We start from the raw sequence: 21,544 nt of genomic DNA on the forward strand, positions 1-21,544 counted from the left end.
GTTACGAAAATACGGACAGACACTTATTATAGAAAAGCTTCGCTACAAAAAAAATGCTTTTATTGTGGTCTTGATTGATTATTAAGTAGTGGGTATTTACTTTGCATCAATCATAAAGATGTCCAGGGAAAAAGGATACAGCAATTAAAGAAAAACTTTCTGAAAGCAAATTTATATTCTAAGAATAGTTATTGATAAAATTAATTTTATAATATGCCATATACCCAGGGATATAAAGGGATGGACAAAAATTTGAATACAAATCCAATGATGATAAACAATGTTAAATTAAAATCATTGGTTAAAAAAAATTGGACACAGTTAGTTTGGAACTAACCTATCAAAATTCAATAAAAGCGCCCAAAGTTTTGTAGCCAACGAATAAAAATACTTTGGGTACCATTTTAAGAAACAGCTAGTCCAATATCCCCTGCCTCCTTGTAAAAAAGGGTGCCTAAAGCTGTTTGAAAGGAATACTTTGGGTACCAGTTTAATAAACATCTAGTCCAATATCCCCTCCCTCCTTGTAAAAAATGGTGCCTAAAGCTGTTTAAAAGTATGTTATCAAAGTGAAATTCTCAGTTTGGGTGGCTAGATATCAATATATAGATGTACACTTTATTCATCGTCATTTAAAGAATTTTTAATAAAAAACTTTTTAAAAATTATTAAATTAAAAAATCCCTTCGATAAAAGTCATGAAGTTTTACATTCTTTAAATACACTAAAGATCTAATCAAATCCTAAAAATATAATATGTAATATTGTCTAAAGCCTAATATTTCAATCATTGACTTATATAATTCTCCGTTTTATGAAAACTTGACCTAGGTCCCGGGATGGATTTAGGCTTTTTTATATTGAAGTCTTGGGATGGTTAGAATTTTGCTCACTTCCTACTACTTTAAATACAGAGCCCCTAAGTGTCAAGTAATTAGCATAACATTAAAATAATAAGCAATAAAACTAATTTTAGAATAGACTTACAATATAAAAGAGGTGTATATATTTTTTATTCCCCCTCTAATTAACAACTTAAACCATCCATCCATCAGTTGATTACCATGGATACGGGGATTGGTAAATACAAGATAATTTATAAAAAAATGCGTTGTAAATATACACTTTTTGAAAAATAACTGGAATAGTTTCATAAATTTCAGTATGTTAGAATCGCCCTATTGATTTCAACATTCTATAAGATTCCTGTAACAATAGACCATTATCAGGAAGTTTGTACACATCTAGGATTTCCAAGACAATTAAGCACTTTTAAAATGTAAATATCTAAAGTTTTTTTTGTTCTACCCTATGAATTGTTAAGTCTCGCTTTAAGTTGTCATGTCTTTTAGAAATTTTATTTGATTACCAGTGGCATATCACTGCATTCCTGATAAATACCACAGTTAAATAATAAATAATTTCGTTTTGCGCCAAAAAATTCCTGTGTCGATATGGATAAGTGATTTACTTTCATCATTTTTCTAGGACATACACCAAGTTTCTCTGAAAAAAGTCATTTTTACTCGAAAGATATCCATTAAAGTTATTAGATGTTTTTATTGGAGGATTTTTTTCCAATGTTTTTTTGAATTTGGAAGGTATTTTTGAAAAACGCGAAGAACAAAGAACATTGAAAACCTTTACTGTCTTGGTGTACATCCCCAATGATTAAATAAATAAAAGTTGTCTTTCTGTAGATTATAATTATTGGTTAAAAAGTTAAAACCATCTAACCAAGGATTTAAGACCATGAATGAGACGACGTGGCTAACAAATTTGGGTACCTTTCAGTCCAACCTTTATTTTTTAATTACTACTTTTTTCATATTCTTGAAAATATTTTTAAAGTTTTTTTTATAATATTCATCCCTTTCCTACAATTACATATATATTTTCAAAAATAAGTAATCTAATTAGTAAGAGAGAAACTTTTAAAAAATATACAAATCATAATTATACTAAAAGTGTATAAAAAGGAAAAAATTTCTCATGGAAATTTTTTTTTCAATTTCTTTTAAATTTACTACTTTTATAAAATTACTTTTTAAAATTAAATATTACGTTATCCGATCTCTTTTTCTCCTTTTTAATTTCATTAGATTTTTATGGACGTATTATTTCAAACTTACTTACTACAGAATAGGTCCTTACATAAATACGACTCTGTAATTGATAAAGAATACATGGATAATCTGAAATTTTGTCGTCAGTCTAGGTTGCTAATATTGGCCTCATTTATTGGTCGGTTAAAGTCTCCAGTAGGAGGTGAGGGGGTCGAGAAAAGTGATTTAAAGTAGGGCATCGTTATATTATCCAGCTGTAAGTAGCATATCATCAGTGTCATCCACTTATTCTATATCATTATCCATTGACCCTCTTTTTCAATTTATTTGCCGTGCAGCATCTACGCTGTTTTTATTTTTCCAGTTATTCCACAATATACTGTGTTATAGTTTACTAATCCTTTCGAAACTGATGGTGCTCCCCCTCTCCCATTTTTTTCATTTTTCTTACAATGGGGTTTAGGTTGTTTATACATGCGGTGGCCTAACCAAGTACACACAAAAAATCCGATCTTTAACCTAGCCTAAAGTAATAAACAAACAAAAGAAAAACTTTTCCTTATTTTTACAAAAAGTCAGGGGTGGTTGAGGGGGGAGGGTGGTTATCCAATGTTTGAAATGGCATTTTTCTTGTTTTTGCATCACTTACTAATCTTTAAATCAACCCAAACTGAAAGTGTCGTAAGATATAAAAAATGTACTAAAATATAACTAAAAGTCAATTTTCTGCCTCGGTGAACCTGACAAATTAAATTGTTTAAAAAATTCAGCAGACCTTTAATGATAAATGGTTAAAATACGCGTTTATCTTATACTTTTTAAATACACCCTTAAAATTGTTTCCAAATTATTGTTAAAAGCAGAGCTTTTACATGATTAGGTTCTGTTTGACGTCCGTCCGTAGGGGCATTTAGCATTTATAGTTAGTTAGGCCTTTTAGAATTTTTCTATAAATTTCAAACTTTTCATGATGATTGCTAAAACAGTGAGGTAAAACTTTTACCAAATATATCATTTAACAAATAAAAGTTTATTTTTTACAGTGTTGAATTATTATTTTAAGATATTTACAGCTATATATTAACTAAGATGATAAGTTTTAAAAACTTGAAATTTATATTATTATATCACATCAGTATTTTTTATTCAAAATGTGTTGATTATGTTAGCCATGAGCACTTTTATATAATGCCATGTAGTCCACTTAAAGCATGAAAATTGCAGAGTAGCTTTGCTTCTAAAAATGATTAATTAAGTTTCGTCTAAGAACAGTTTAATTGGTTGTTTAATGAAAAATAATAACAATGAATTAAACTATTTTTGCAAAAAATACATTAATTTAAAATTTTTTGTTAAACTAATATTATTTTGAAGTGGTGGCACTATTAACATTTAGATACTTTAGGTTTACATTTATTGGGTCAAATCCAAGAAGAATATCTAGGCTAGTCTAGGTTCACCTTAGCCTTACATAATTACAGAGTTACATGAAAGAAACAGAATTGAGTTATTTGTTATCCCTTAAAAATAGCCTAAAACATATCAAGAACCCTTAAAAGGTTCCCTAAAATCCTTTTAATTTCCTAAATAGATAGATATTCCGTTTCAGTGATTTTATTACGCAAGTTTATCTGCAGGGAGAAATTTCAAAGTAAATTATTTTTGAAAATTAATGATACTCACATGGAGATAATGATTGGCTCTTAGGGAAAATATAAATTTCACTTTAGGCCTTTATTATAAAGGTTCCAACAATCCTTACTTTAAAGTAACAGGATTTATATCTGTTTGTCTGTCTATAAGTGTTTTTGTCTGTAGGTTAGTATCTCGCTGGACAGATATTGTTCTTATTTAACGACAAGCTTCTATTAAGTCCATAGAAATTTTAAAAGAATTTTGTAGGAGGGTATGCCAAGTTACCAAGAAAAATTACTCTGAACAAAACACAACATCCCCAATACTAATTAAACTAAAATTTAAAGTGGAGGGTCAACTTATCCACCCCCCCCCCCCTAAATTGGCCCTAGAGTCCTCTAGGGTTGTAACCGCTGGTTAAAATAGAATTGCTATTGGGCCTATAGTGAAATTTATATATTTTATAAATTGATGTATTTATTATGTAATCATATATAATGGCTTGTGGACATTTTTTACGTGTCATTTATTAGGAAAGAGAATGTCATTCATCTAGATAGATTTATGTTTAAATGTAATTGATTTGCGAAAATAGGTTCAAAACAAGAGAAACTGGTAAAAGAGCATGATTGTTTAAATTTCATTCTTTGAAAAATACGCAAAGGGAGGTTTTTATATACTGCATTATCTTATTCGTTTGCTCAAAAACTTTATAACCTACAACATTAATATACAGAAGTTCTAATTTTGGTTATCATCCTTGAGATTGTATATAAATTTACCGTCCATTGTTTTATCTCTTCAGATTCCTGCTAAGAAATGCACAAAAGTTACATGAATTAAATTTCTGAAATACTATCCCTTTTCTCTATCATTTATCTATATCAATATATATGTGAAAATCATTTAAACTGTATTTAACTTCATTTTCCTATTTTTTTATTTTTTCTCTTACAGTATACAGTTACATTTGGCCGGCCAGAATAACTAAATATATCTTGTTATCCGTATTTTAATAATTGATCTTAATATGCTTAAATCATAGGCATCTTTAGGGATAAGAAAATAGACAATAAATTGATATATATCCTAAATGATGATAAACAAAATTACAACCTATGTAAATTTAAATTATTGGTTAAAAAGTTTGGACACAACAACTTTGCAACTAACCAAATTTTAATATAAATACTCAATGTTCTTGAGCCCAAAAAAAAGATAACTTGATTATAAAACTTTGAGTCCCATGGTAATTTACAGTCCAATATCCACTCCCACCCTGTTAAAACCTTTAAGAAACACTTATCCTTCATAACAAAATTTTTCCATGTTTTCATTTTGAGAAGTGCAGTTACTCTCTAACTTATATGTCTGTCTGTCCGTTCTAAGAATAAATGTTATATTCTCTGCATGCTACAGTATTTTCTTTCAGCTCTTCTTAATTTTTATCTTAATTTGTGATTTGTTACTTATATTTGTTGTTATCCTTGTTCAATGTTTAACTAAGTAAACCGAGCCAAAAAAAGTAAATTGCATTATCAAACAAAAAATCAATTAAAATATTCATATATGAATAAACAAGAGTTAATGTGTAATAAACTAGTAAACTTTGTATTTGTAATGTGTATTGTGTTAGTTAATGCGTTTTAGTAATCAATTTTCTTTGTAATTAAATTTTTTTGTATTATCAACTTTCTTCTTTAAAAACCCTCTTCTCCTTCTAATCCTATTGACGCCACAGACAAACCAACCGACACCAGGCACTTTTAGATTGGCAAAGCTCCAAAAATAATTCAGAAGCTGCACCGATACATGTTTAGTTTATTATGCATATAAATTTAATTTAATTCAATTTTCAGAAAAAAAAGGTAGAATCTTTTTTATTAGATACTGGTTTATAACCCCCCCCCCCCCCTCCCTCCCTCCCTTCTCTAATACGACTACAAAGTTTATTGAACTTAACTTAAAATAACCTTAACATATGACTTCTAAATTTTCCAGGTAAGGTGTGGGCGGGGGTCTTTACTGGAAATAAGAAGAAAGTTGCGGAAAAAAATAATGTAAGGAGAAAAGGTTTAATGGTTAGTTGTGCAAAAAATTTAGGTAGAGAGGGAACATTGGACTGTATGTTTCACTGGTACTCAAAGTTGTTAACTGTGTAATCTTATTTGTTTGCTCAAAAACTTTGGCTATTTTCATTTGTTTTTGATTGGTTAGTTCTTTACTAGTTGTATTTACATAAGGCATAATTCTATTTATCATGATTAGGGATGTATATATTTTCCTTTAAATATCCTTAAAGTATACCTTTCATAGGCATTAGGATATTTGAATAGCTTAAAATAAAAGATTAATTTAAATTTTCCCTTTATCTTTGTTGGATTATGGGAGGATATCAACGAATATAATCCAGGGATAATATGGGATAAGACAACGGACATCAAATTAATGAACATACCCAGAAATGAAAACAAAACTCCTCTTACTATAGATAATTATTGGTAGAAAGCTTTGGAAATTCCAAGTTTGAAACAACCAATAAATATTTCTACTGGATTCAAAGTTTTTAAGTAAACAAAAAAAGATAATTTGTTGATAAAACTTTGGGTACCAGTTTAATTTACATTCCAATGTTAAATCCCTTTCCCCCTGCTTGAGATGCAATTCTTCTAGAAAATTCAATATTTTTATATGCGAAGCTACTCTGAAAGTTATATTGGTCGGCCTATTTGTCTTTTGTCTGCAGGTATGTAATGCTCGCATACCTTCGTATTCTTGCAACAATTTCATAGTATAAAGGCAAATAAATTTAATTACAGTTCAGCTTAAAAACGAAAAAAATGCGCAAGAAAGTTATACATAACACAATTTAACTAAACTTGATAAATTTCTAGAATAGAATTCTTTCAACTATTGTTTTGTTCGTAATCGAGTGTACAGGGAAAAATCAATGAAAGATACATAATAACAATTATATTATTACAACAGCGCAGATTTCCCTTTCACATATCCTCTCTCATCATTAGTCATCAATATTTTGCGATAGTATCTTTTTGCAATTATGAAACACAATGTGAATGATAATATGCAGCAGGTAATGAAAAACTTTTCAATATTTGGGTATTGTCAGGGGACTTTGGAGTATAAATTATGCTGGTACCCAAAGTTTTCATAATTTCGTTATCCTCTTCGTTGGCTTAATCATTTTGTGTACTTTTATTGATTGTGTGGTTCAATATTAGTAGTGTTCAATTTTGATAAACATAAAGAGAAATTTTGTTTATCATCGTTGGGAATGTATATTTATATATCGTCCATTTTCTTATCCCTTAAAGATTCATGGATAAATTTAAGTCACAAGAAGCTTTCATATCAATCAAAAATTGTCATGACCCGATCAAAGTATTTTATAGAAAAGTAGGAAAATTTACGTTCGCGCGTTTGACAAACAGTTAGTCAAGTATAGTTGATTGAAAATACAGAATCAGCGCAGTAATTTCTTTCAATGTGCTTTTTAGAAGCGAAGCTACTTTAGAATTCCCCTTGTCTGTCCGTCATTCCACAACGCTTTAGGGGAAATGTGATTATCTATTCTTGATATAAGCAAATGCTCTTTAAATTTCCTTGTATGTATTCCTACCATTCCATTATTTTCAAATTCATGTAAATTAATTTTTATTCTGTTTTTTTGCGTAGTAAAATATCAAAAGTCTTTTAAGGCTATATTATTTCAATTTTAAAGACACTTCATTTTGAAAACTTTGAAGTTTCGTGCTCCCTGGAATTCATTTATGTTTAAGTATTCATAAGGAATAAATAAAATTTAATATTTTTGAATAAAACTTTACTATTAAGTACGGCATTACTTTAATATCAATTATACTTTTAAGGTAATAATCTCATTATCAGGAACAAGTACGTCCAAGCCTTTTTTTGGAAGAGAGGGGAAAGAGGTAAATTAAGGAGTTTTAAAGTTGAAAAGTGGGCAACCATTTACCCCCACAAATAACAGTTTGAAAATATAAAAGAAACTTTGGAAGCCTTAATGTCTGAACATCTAGGATTTTCATGGATAAGACAATGGACGGTAAATTATTGTACAACCCCGGTAAAGATAAACAAAACTACCTCTTCTGTAATTTAAGATTCTTGGCGAAAGTTCGAAACTGAAGATTTTGTTCTAAAAAGTTTCAAGAGAACGAATGAGATATCGTATCTATAAAACTCTGGAAGCAGTAAGATTTCCAGTCTAATGTCCCCTCCCTCCATGAAAATGATAGTAAAATGTATGTGTAGCTACCAGCATAAATAATGAATATTCAGAAGGAAAATTTTAATCAGTATTTAAGGGGAAGGGGGATATTTGGAATTGAAATTATACGTGTACCCAAAGTATTATAATCACGTTATCTTACTTGTTGGCTCAAACGCTTTGGGTTCTTTTATTTTATTGTGGTTAGTTAGTTCCAAACTAGTAGTATTCCAACTATTTCATTTGAAAGTTTAATCGAAAGAAATGATAATTTTTTAAATCATCATTGGAAATGTTCACCGTTCATTGTCTTATCCCTTAAGATCTCTGCAAGTTATACAGTTGCTGGCTATTAATAATGTATTGTGTTGGGAAGGGTTAATAATTAGATAATTAGCATTAAATTACTTTAAAATGATATTAACAATTAATGCACTAATTCAAATTTTAACATTTTTTTTTCTTCAAGCAATTTAATTTATTATTTTTTAATGTTAAGTTATTTTTTCCTCATGCTTTTTAGTTATTAAATTACGATGTTTCCTTATACCTCGTTGAAATCAAATAAAAATATATAGGACGTACAAACATACTGCAGACAAACAAAGTTAAGTACATTTAAAATTTGTTGAAATGTTAATAAAATAAAAAATTTTATTTATATAACTTTAAAGCGGAATTTAGTATTTTCCCCCTAAATCGTAATCAGTTTACAAGGGCGCCTGGAATTCAGTCCCTTTATCAATTAAGCTAAAGGTCCAAGGAAACTAATAAAATCTTTGGCGATGATGTTACATCAATAAAAGAGTAGATTGTATTATTAGAATAACGTTAAATAGGTCGAGGTTTATAGGTACACAGACTAACGTACTAGGGGAAATATACCATTTAAAATGGACGGGAATGTAAAAAGTAGTCTTTATTAAATTTTTTACACTTAAGATTATAAAATAACTCACTACTAATGCACAGTAAACATTCTTTCTTGTTCTAAAATTAAAATTTTCTAAGCTAAATTAGATATCTGCAAGGAGGGAGGGAACATTGGACTGAAAATTACATTGTTACCTAAAGTTTTATAACCACGTTATCTTATTCAATGGCTCTAAAACTTCGAGTGCTTTGATTGAATTTTAATTGATTAGTTCCTAATTTGTAGTGCCCAAACCTTTGAACCAATAATATCTACAGAAGTGGTATTTTGATATTCATTAGTTGAGATGTACAATAACTACTCGTCCATTGTCTTATCCCTTGAGATCCCTGGATAACCGACTGCTAGCTACCTAGGGTATAAAATTAGATATCTGTGCATGCCAAAAATGTAAATGAAAACCATATCCATCTATTTTGTATCAGAGTCATTAGCACAAAAATTAAATATATTTTCAGATTAACATGCATGGATGACAACAAGTAGCGAAGCACAAAAAATCATATTTTTAAAAAATAAATCTATTTATTTATTAGGCATGACCGACAGACCGTTGGACCAAGAAAATCATATACAAAAATCTCAGCTGTTCCACCATATACAGACGGAAGGAGGGACAGACTAAAATCGACTTTAGAAAAGCTTCGCTACTAAAAAAGGAAAGTAATGCAAACAAATATACAGACATACTATACATACATGATTTGTATAACAACGTTGCTTACAACATTTTTTTCCTCTGAAATTTAACGCAATTTCAACCTGCAACTGTCAAATCAAACCACTGTCCCTGATTGACTTTAATTTTCCTTTTTTATCTGAAAAAATTATACACATATTAATAAGTTGTTATTTATATCTATTGCTAAGTACAAGTTTATTAATCCTTATATAAAAGTACTATATTATTCTACTTTACAGTGTAGCTTCCTACAGGTCCAGAGAAGGTTTGTAATTACCTAACCATAGCAAACTTTGCCAACAAATCAGGGATCTTTAGACATAAGACAATGGACGATTAAATTATTTACATCTCCAATGATGATACAAAATAACACCTTCTATAGATTGAAACTATTAGTTGAAAAGTTTGAACACTACTAGTATGTAACCAATTATCAAAAATTTAATAAAAGTATCCAAATTTTTGAGGCAACGAATAGGATAACGTGGTTCATAACTTAGGGCAACAATGTCCATTGTCCCCTCCCTCCCTGCTAAAAATTCATAAATTGAAAAATATATCCCTAATCTATGAATCGCTACCTAATTTTCTTTTTTGGTGGTTTCCCTCAAATTGCCTAGTCGACTGCAATACCCAACCAAATTTGAAATATTTGAAAATAAGGAAGGGGTTGGGAAGAGTTTTTATTTGTTTGTTTATTACTTTAGGTACACTCAGTTCAGATGATATAGGGTGCTTGATTGTCCCGCAGGATAAGGGCACTTCAGGGATACGTCTCTGTTAGGATTTGGCTGGTATAAAAATACCCCCCCCCCCCCCATTAACTTATTTTAAAAATAAGTAGAAGGGGGATTTCCGTGCTCGATAGGCACCTTGAGAGAAAGTACTTTATTTTTAATTTCATCTCACGCAAAAAGGTCAATATATAGGCTAATTTTAAAGGACCGTCTGGGATTTATTCTTATTTTGTATATAAAAGTAGAAGGATATGTGTGTTAGGGGCGATTTCTCTTGGGGTGGTGGTGGCACCCTATCCCAAAATAGTTAAAAACCTTTCCGGGACCTATGCGAAGCTACCCTGTTAGAGAGAATCTAATCAGTTCAGCAGTTAGCGAGATCCTTCGGTACAAACAAACAGCCAGACTGACATCGTTCTACTTTGTATTATAGAAGGATATTATTAGTTTGTTAAATATAGTTACTGTGAAATTAAAATATTGATCAATCATGAATATATTTAAAAATAAAATAGTTTCCTCATATAAGAAAAGAAAAAATTGGATAATTATATCAGATATGATTTTACTTAACTTCAAAAATTGGGCAACTCAATTACTTAAAAATAAAAATTAAGAAAATTATTTTAGATGCCTTTGAAAGTCAAATTTAAAGTATAAGAAACTATAGGATATTTATTTTATTAATAGTATGATAAACAATATTACCCCTTCCGTAAATCAAAATTATTGGTTAAAGAGTTTGAACATTGCTAGTTTGGAACCAACCAATCAAATTTCAAGTTTTGTAACCAACGAATAAGATAAATTGGTAATAGAAAACACAAATACACAGACATACCTACAAACATCATGGTACTTTTATATAAGGATAAACTTATTTGTCCATTTTTATTCAAATTTAGGCAAAAAAAACTTTCTATTACTTTTAAAAAGCCAAAAGCTATTCAAATCTTAAATTGAATATGAAAAATGAATTTTCACGCCTCTCTAAACCCCCCCCCCCCCCCCCTCCTACGTGCCCCAATCTGTCATGATTTTCCCTCCCATTTTCTCCCCCCATTGAATCTTAATGCCTAAGAATTTGACATTTTAATAATGATGAATATATAAATAAGAAAATAGCAAACATATATACTTCAAAGCAAGGATTACAACATCCATAAAAGCTCAACAAATTTTATGATCACACAATTAAAAGAACTTAAAAATAGAGATTAACAACTCAACTAAATTATAGTTATTTCTCGCATCGTATTATAAACAGCTTTCCGCGGATATAGAATGTACAATTATAAGATTAAACCAGTTTTTTTGGCCCCGAGGTGCCGAAGGCACAGGCTAAAAAAAACTGGTTTTAATCTTATGATTGTACATTTTTATATTCGTAGAAAGCTGGATATAATACGATGCTAGACATAGTTTTTTCGTATGGATGAGAACCGGTTCTTATCCACCGGATTCGAATGAATACGATAAACACTTTTTAAAGATTATCTAGACGTTTAAATTAAAATTTCGTAAATATGTACATGATGGTTTATAATAGTTATTTCTCGTATCGTATTATAAACGGCTTTCCGCGGATATAGAATGTACAATTATAAGATTAAAACTAGTTTTTTTAGCCCTGAGGTGCCGAAGGCACCGGCTAAAAAACTGGTTTTAATCTTATGATTGTACATTTCTATATTCGTAGAAAACTGGATATAATACGATGCTAGACATAGTTTTTTCGTATGGATGAGAACCGGTTCCTATCCACCGGATTCGAATGAATACGAGAAAGACATTTTACATTTTTAACTTAGTTATTATGATATTATTTTTTTAAAAGTCAAATGAACGGAATAATTATATTAGTTTTAAATCGATTGGACAATTATAACACGCTAAAAGTGATGATAAGGTCTTTCAGTGAAAACGGGCGGACAGACTGACGCTAAGTTTGTCTTTATTAGAATGGAAATGCTTCTTTACACAGATTAATAATACAAAGGTAATTTTCACATAAATTCCCAATGACGTTAAACAAAATTTTTACTTCCGTAGATTCAAATTATTTGTTAAAATTTTTGACACACTAGTTTGAAACAAACAAATCAAAGTCTATTTAAAGGACCCAAAGTTTTTGAGTCAACGAATAAGACAACGTGAACACAAAACTTTGGGAACCAGTGTAATTACATTCCAATGTCTCCTCCCTCCATTAACAATTTATTAACTATGCAGAGATAATTAAAAAATGTAAAAAAAAATTAAAATCTGTGAAGAAAATCAATTAAGATAAATTGTTTTGAATACTTGTAAAAAATTTAATGAGCGCTCATGTCGCGAATAACCATTAAATGTGTTATGCGACGGCTCTGTAGATAGAGCTTCATCAAAACAACCAAAAAAATTATTAGGAATTATTTAATTTATATCTAATTTATAACTATTAAATAATAATTCTGGGCAGGTTTTAGGCTATTTTGTTAGTAGAAAAGTAACCTACTCAGAGAATTCAGTCTTGCATTTTTCTACGAATAAGATAAAGTGTTTATAAAACTTTGGGTACTAACGTGATTTATATTCTAATGTCCTCTCCCTACCTGCATATTTTTACAAGTTTTACATGAATTAATTTTGTTGAACCGAACGGACACCTATTAATCAATTATGTTTTTTTCTTACTTAATCACTTGAAGCTGAGAGTATACAATAAACAACTTTATAGGAGGGAGTGATATTGTGAAGAAAATATGAAAACTAATATGATAAATGATAAATATGAGGGCATGTAATAAGGAAGGTATATAGATAAAAAGACAAATTGAATTGATTTTAGAGTTGGAAGATTTAATTCATCTTGTGTTGGTATATCCCTACCTAAATTCTTTTCTTTTTGTCCTCCAACACCCATGAAATTAGAGGTGTGAAAATCTTTAGAACATCCCTATAGTCGACAGCGGAGCATTAGTAGCCACCTTCCTTCAATTTAATTGAAGTGAAAATTTATAAATTATAGTTTTCGTAATTGGGGAGGAACATCAATATATCATCTATCCTTAAGATTCGCGAAAGTTTATAGTGATAGTTAGGTTAAGAAAGGTACAAGAGATACAGCAGGGTTAAACTCCTGTAAACATTTTCTTTTTTATTGTGAGGGAGCGGTTATTTAGTCTACTGTTAAGTTAAAGGAATATTACTAAAAGTTTCATCATAATCTCTTTTTTTTTGCGATTTCTCTAAAATCTTCATACTTTTTAAAAGTATTAAAGCTACTCTTCAATTACAAGTGTCGGAAGGTCTATATGTACGCATGGATCTTAAGGGATAAAACAATGAACGATAAATTTCTACATATCCTCAATGATGAAAAAACCTACTGTAGATTAAAATTAAAGGTTGAAAAGGTGGACAGTAAATGTTTCTAGTCAACGAATAAGAAAATTGATATGAAACTTTTTTGAACCAGTCTAATTTACAGTCTAATGTCACATCCCCCAATATTATATTAAAACTTCAAAAATTAGACAATATCTTATGATAATAACTATTTTTATAATATTAGTTAGGCCTAGAAACATTGAAGAAGAAAAAAATTATAAACATTTTATTGAAGAGTAAAACTGAAGTAAAAAATGCTGGGAACTTTTGGAGGTAACCGTTCTTGTTTGCAATAAAAAAAAGAGATTAAAAAAAGAGGTAGGAAGGAGATATTGAGAGAGAGAGGGGGAGGAGATAATGAGTGAGCGAGGGAGTAGCCGAGAGAGTGAAAGAGATAGAAAAGGGAGTAAATCACAGGGATCTTAAGGGATAAGACAATAATCGATAAATTGATATACCTTCTATATGATGATAAACAAAACTATCTCTTCTGTAGATTGAATGAATAGTGGAACAGTTTGGATACCACTAGTTTAGAACCAATCAATGAATATTCAAGAAGATTCTGATTGCCTAAAGTTTTGAAGCCATTGACTAAGATAATATGTTTTTAAACTTTGGGTACCTGGGTTATTTGCTTTCGAAGGTCCCCTCCCTCCCTTAAGAAAAACATGATGATTTTGCCTCGGGCCCAACAGATTAGCCCTTTTAGAGCACGAGCTATCTCTCTCTCTCTCTCTCTCTGTCCTCCTATCTCTCTGCCTCTCTCTCTAAGGGCGTATTCCACATTTATATATTGTGGGGAGATTTAATTTACTTTAGGTGAAATTAATACCACAATCTTTGGTTAACAAACTGAAGTAAAATCATTTATAATTCTACTTTTGACTTTTATAGAAAAGGTTAAAAAGACGATTAGTCTATTCTATTGTATTTATAGAAGCGAAGCTTCTCTATGATTAGGATAAATTGTAAATACACTATTTAATGAAATATTATTTACTATGCTTGATTTGATGAAAGAGGTGGGGGGGGGGGGGTATTTCGACCCTTAACATCTATTATGACTTTAAAAAGAAATGGTTATTGAATAAATATTATTTGATAGAGGTGAATTCTAATAGGTGGATTTAAGTACCCTCCCCCAAAAATAGTCACAAACCTTCCATATACGTAAAAGAAGCTTTACTCTAGCGGTTAGCTAGGCCCTAAACTACACTCTCACATAGAAAGATAGACATCCTGTTACTTTGGTATCTTATTATTACTGGGCTATTTATGTATATGATTGTATTTGTTCAACGTCTTCTCACAAATTTCTAATATATTTCGGAAGTGTAAAATTTTTTACACGTTATTAAGACTTGTCATAATAATAAGTTATGACTTACACGTAGGTACAGTTAAAATACTACTTTTTCTCAGGGAGGGGGGGGGGGGGTTTAGGACTGAATAATTACACTGGCTACTAAAGTTTTGTAATCACGTTATCTTATTTGTTGGCTCAAAAACGTTCATTGAATTTTGTTGGATCAAGTCAAGCTGAGTATGCCAATAGCCTGTTTTGGCACACGCTACTTGACTTGGGGGGAATATTGGCATACTCTACTTGACTAGGGGGAAAATTGGCACACGCTGCTTTACCAGATGCTAGGGACGCACTGCTAGTTTATATATTTTACGTACATAAAGTAGTAAATTTGTAGGTTGAATTAATATAATATAAATCAGAAAATATGTTAAATTCATCTTTTTTTATTTTTTTGTCATGCTGCTTTGTTTGATAAACTATTGGCATACTATGTTTTACTTGGGGGAATATTGGCATACTCTACTTGACTAGGGGGAATATTGGCACGCTCTGTTTTACTTGTTGCCATTGGCACACTCAGCTTGACTTGATCCATTTTGTTTTATGGGTTCAAAAGTAGCACAATTTTTAAGACAATCAGCTTAATCTACAGAAGGGTTACTTTTGCTTATCGTAATTAGAAATTATATTAATTTATCGTCAATTGTCTCGTCCCTTAAGATATCTGAGCTTTTGCTTCCTCATTTTTTTCAAAAGAGATACAGCACCTACATAAAAACTGTTATAACTTAAATTTTTCCTCGTGTATAAAGCAAAAGATTCTGTTAAAAATCGCATTTTTGTTAGTACTTGGCATTAGATGTATGCAGTTTAGTTTAAGCTTTGACATAATAATGAGCCATTTTTAAAAATTGACCTAAGTTAAATTGAAATAAGTTGAAAATTAAACGGTTAAAACTATTAACAAAAAAAAACTTTACATAATTCCAATATATATCTTTTCAGAGCCAGAATTTTACACCCAAAATATATTTTGGAAAAATAATAGTTTCTTTAATTGTCCTAACCCTTTTTTCCTGCTGAGGTTGGCCATGGGTGTTTAGGGTAAATTACTAGATTTTAAACAATAATTAAAGTCTTTCTAGACATCATAAAGGAGTCCATTAAAAAATACCCAACAATAGTTTTTAATTGTTCATGTCTACGTAAAAAAGCAGCGTGTTTATAAAATCAATGTCTGTGCGTTAATCTACAAATATCTGCCCTTTGTCCATATTAAATGAAACTTTTTTTGTAAGAATAGCATTATTGAGGCCCAATAATTTAAATAAAACTGTAATATTTTTTGTCACTCATGCTATTATTTGCAAATGTTTTGACATTAAGATATAATTTATAAATGAGATTATGTATTTCATTTAATACACATGACTTTGAATTTTGACATCATTGCTTTTCTAAAAGGGGTTTTTTACAAGACAATTAATAATCCTAAAATCTAATTTGTCAAACCAAGAATATTAATTTTTCTTTTTTTATAAAACGTCGGGTTACATTGTAACTTTCTAGGTGATAAGACAATACAACAACAAAATTATGTACATACCTTACCTTGATAGACAAAATTACCACATCTGCAGATTGGCCGAAACGTTTAGACACTAATATTAGTGAACTAACCAAACAAATTTCGATAACTAATAAGAAAACTTTTGGGTACTAGTGTAATTATAAACAGTCCAATGTCTCCTCCCTGGTCATTATATACAAGCATGAATATTTAAATTTTAATTTGAATGAGATGCGTCTTATCAGCGAATATCTATCTCTCAATTTTAAACAGGGTTCCCAAAACTAAATAATTTAACAATATCCGTCTGTTTGTCTTTATAATAGCAAGGAATAAAAGAAATTGTGATTTTCTTGGTTCATATTGAATATAGATTTCTTTCATTGAAATACCTAGCAATCACAGAAATCCCCCCGCACCTATTTTATTTAAATAAATAAAAATATCGGTGGTTTTTTTCCATTGTGCTTAAAACCTTCAGATCTACAACAATTATAACTAACCTAACCTACCCCCCCCCCCTTTTAGATTTATTCTAAAATAGGGGGAGGGGGTGTTCTGAGATACTTTTGGTGAACCGTTAATCAAAGACTACAAATCTATTTTGTTATCCTAGTATTTATTTAACAACTAATAATATTTAAAGTTGGCCACTTTGTCAGAGCAGACAATCCGACACTCAATTATTTTCTTTTCTATTCAACAGACAATACTTAAAAGAAATCTAAAAGAAGTGAAATCATGTTTTTTAACCTATTCAGATACCTAACTTTACAAATTTGCAAATTTGTTTTTTTTATTTGACTTATATCACATTGGCAATGGTTATTACAGAAACAATGTTTATAATAACTACAATTCATGCCTCTAAACTTTCTAATGTGTATGAATAATCAAAGATATTTGATTATTTAATCATAGTAATTTCATTTAACTAATGTCTACATCTTAAGACAAACGGACATCGAACATACCCGAATTATAGAGAAGCTCTGCTAACTAAAAGTAGAGAAATCTTTATGTTTCATAAAAGTTTGTATGCTAAAATTGTTTCTTAATGCATTTACATATAATATTTACATATGTATTTAGCTATTAAAACTCAAAGAACAATGGGTTTAACAGCCTATTTTGTAGGTGTAGAGCATAAACCTACCAACATCGCCCCCCCCCCCCCACACAAAAAAAAACACTGCTCTATAATAATTTTTTTCCCGATATCCATTCATAATTCTTGAGCTTTGCTACAGATGGATGTTATCATCCTTGTTGCTATTTCAACTACACATAAAAACATAAATTTAGGCTAATTTTAAAACCATTTATTTGTGACTAAGTACTTACAACAATTCAAGAAGGATTCTTTTAAAAAATACAAAAGGTGGAGGGGGGCGGGGAGGAGTCTACACTTTCAAAAGAAATAAATATCCCAAAACAATAGAAAATTATTGACATTACGAGATGGGAACTTAGGATAAGATTATTGCTAATTTTTTGTGTTAAAACCATTGCTATCTTTTTATGTTTGTCTTTTTTCGAGTTAACAACCTATTATATTAACAAGAACGAATGATTGCTTTAAAGAATAATTATTCTACTTTGAAAAAAATATAACTGTTATAGGTAAGACTAGCGGCTACCCCTCACCAAATAATGCATATGGAAGGGGATTTTCTAGGGGTAAGCTTAATTGGTCTTGGGGGGGGGGGGGGGCAAATACCCTCCTACAAAATAGTTATATTAACCTTCCCTAGTCATATGAGAAACTTTGCTGTCATTGAGAACCAATATCGGTTTAGCAATCAGCGAGATCTTAAACTTCAGACATACACACTCAGACGCATCCTGTTACTTAAAAAGGCTGTATTATTTAAAGTCTTTAGCTGCCATTTTAAGGAAAGTTGTTTTTTAGTAGGAGTTTACTTGTTCTTGTTACTTGGACGCACAAATGTAAGCGTGACGTAACACTTGCATAGAAGCTACGCGACTAAAATTATAACATTAGATTAATGAGATTTTCGTTCATTAGAGGCCTATGGTTTAAATAAATGCATTTAAAGCGACGGTACGCCGTTTTTTTTCACATCTTATGCCTGGGGACGGGAAGATGTATTCGTAGATTACAATTTATTGTTTTCATACTATGTTTTTTCATATTTCAGTATTTATGCTAAACTTTATTGTGCTTGTTGTGCTTTTAAAATTTCTGAACCTTTTTAGTTTGTTTGTTTATTACTTACATTATATAGGGTACTTTGTAGCCCTGATTGATAGGTCTACGTTTACAAATAACTATCAAATTTTATTCGATTTGATTTGAGGAGTCTTAATCCCCTGTTACTGAAAGTTCTCATTGCTAAAAGCTTGATTTATAGCTTAAAATCAACGTCTTTGCAAGCAAATATGCCCCTTCCCCCTCAAAATAAGTTTGATAAAATTCTTTCAAATGTTTCATTTGGTGACATATATAACATATACATCACGTATTTATACGAATAAACATATACTTAAAAGGCTTATAAGCATAATACATAGAATTGGTATAAGGAAGTCCTGCCCCCCCCCCCCAAAAAAAAAAAAAATAACGTCATTTTGATTGGATAAAGTAAGGTTTGGTTAACAAAAATACGGTAAGCTGCCTGCAGTTTTGGAGCTGGAATCAAGTTTTTTTTATTATATCGGGAGGGGGGGGGGGGTCAAGTCAAAGATGATGTTAAAAAGATTTTACTAGTTTGAGTTTGGTTAGGTTAATGGGATGTGATCCCAACCATTGTAATCCATATCTACAAACTAACAGAGAATAAAATAGTACATACAAACAAATATTTATAAAAGCAATAACATTTGAATTGAAGGACGTTATTTGTATTTTATGTCTAGAGGTATAACCATGGAGGAAGGGGACATTGTGGTGTAAATTATACTGGTACTTAAAACTGGCAAGCTAGGAAAATGCTCAATTCTACGTGGGGTACGTGAATTGTTAATTAAATTTGAAAACTAAACAGCAAATTTTCAGACCAAAACAATAAATTTTTTAACGTATATAATAAGAATTCTATTATTTTGTTATTCCATGGTTAAACTCCACCTTTCTAACTGGTACAATTTCTCAACTAATGCCTTTTTGAGTAAGATTTAACAAGAAGGATGGTAGGGAGAAATATTTTTTTTAAGTTTTGTGAAAAAGTATCATTTCATCGTAGCTTTTAAAATACACATTAATAGTTATTTCTCGTATCGTATTATAAACGGCTTTCCGCGGAAGGCACCGGCTAAAAAAACTAGTTTTAATCTTATGATTGTACTTTTCTATATTCGTAGAAAACTGGATATAATACGATGCTAGACATAGTTTTTTCCTATGGATGAGAACCGGTTCCTATCCACCGGATTCGAATGAATACGAGAAAATAATATTCTTATCCTTACATAAATGTATATCTGTCTGTGTGCGTGTTTGTCTATAGCTTAGGATCTCACTTACCACTGGACCGATATGGTTCTCCTTGAACATTAAAACTTCTTATGTGTCCAGGAATGGTGTATGACTAATTTTAGGAAGGTACCTCCAAACTCCCAAGAAAATACACAACTTAACTATATCCCCTCAAAAAAAATACCATTTATACAGAAAGAGAAAGAGTAATTTGCTGGTCTTAAAATGTGATATGCAAGTTACAGCTGCTATATGTCAGCTAAAAAAAACTCGTTAAATCTAAAGTATAACTTTGATATGTAAGTTTAGATGAAATGCAAGTATTTTAGACTAACCAAGGTTTTTTGAATGGTTGAGTTTAGGTTTAATTATTTTTGCTTAAATTTGTGGCTTAGGCTCCGGGCCTATTGCCCGGACACGACTAAATGAAATGCGAAATGACCAAATCACCGAGACGGATTCACAAAAACAGTTTAATTTAAGTCAAATGTTAAACAAGGATAAAAGTAGAGCACAAAAATGACTTAATTATAAGTATAAAAGTAACAGGATGTCTATGTCTGTCTGTGTGTGTCGTAGGATCTTGACAAGCACTAAACCGATATGGTTCTTCCTTAAATTGAAGCTACTTATTATAGAGGTCCTGGGAGTGTTTATGATAACTTTAGTAATCATCATCCCTCCAAAAAAAAATCTGTCAAAAAATTTAAGACTAAGATTGAAATTTGATGGTCGACTTAACGGGGTGTTATCATTTCAAATGGATATTTAATTCAATATTGGATTTTAAATTTTTTTGTGAATCCAGCCACCAAAGAAAAAGTAATGGTTTAGTATCCCAAAGAAAAAGTACCATTGACACATAACACATAATATACTCGTTTAACAGAAAGTTTCGGATCATCATGTCAATTTCGATCCTGCATTTTTTTAGTTAATATTTCTTTGTTGATTACTGATAACCCGACGCTATATCTTTAAAATAATTGAATATAAGAGAAATAGGTAGTTTTTCGTTTGTTTGTTTATTGCTTTACTTTAGATTAGTTTATATTGGGTATGGTAGCTCGTCAATACTTTGTAGCTCGTCATGCATAGGAAGAAAAAACTACCTTTTTCAATTTACTCAATAAAAGGGGGATTGGGAGATTTTATTATTGCTCAACAGGAACTTTGTGTTAAAGCATTAAGAAGTATATTTGTTATAAATTATTTGTGATTTTGTAAAAAAATTTATAGTGAAGTGCCTTGAAATAATTTATTTAATTTTTTTTTATTCAACAGTGGTTGAAAATACTAGATTGAATAAAATGTAAATATTCCTCATACACACATCATATGTATGAGTTGTTAAGGTTTAAATAGTATCTTTAAAGCCTAGGCGTTTTAATGGGGGGGGGGGGGGGGGTGTTTGAAGCGTGCTATTTTCATAAGTTCTTTCACATATGTAATATATATTCGTAATACATTTGACCATCACCATGTATCTTTTTACTGCCTGTTAAAATATAACAGCTATATCATTATACACATAGGACTAAA

This window comes from Acartia tonsa, chromosome 10, assembly GCF_053477335.1.
Source record: "Acartia tonsa isolate MP-2025a chromosome 10, ASM5347733v1, whole genome shotgun sequence".
NCBI classification, from domain to species: domain Eukaryota; kingdom Metazoa; phylum Arthropoda; class Copepoda; order Calanoida; family Acartiidae; genus Acartia; species Acartia tonsa.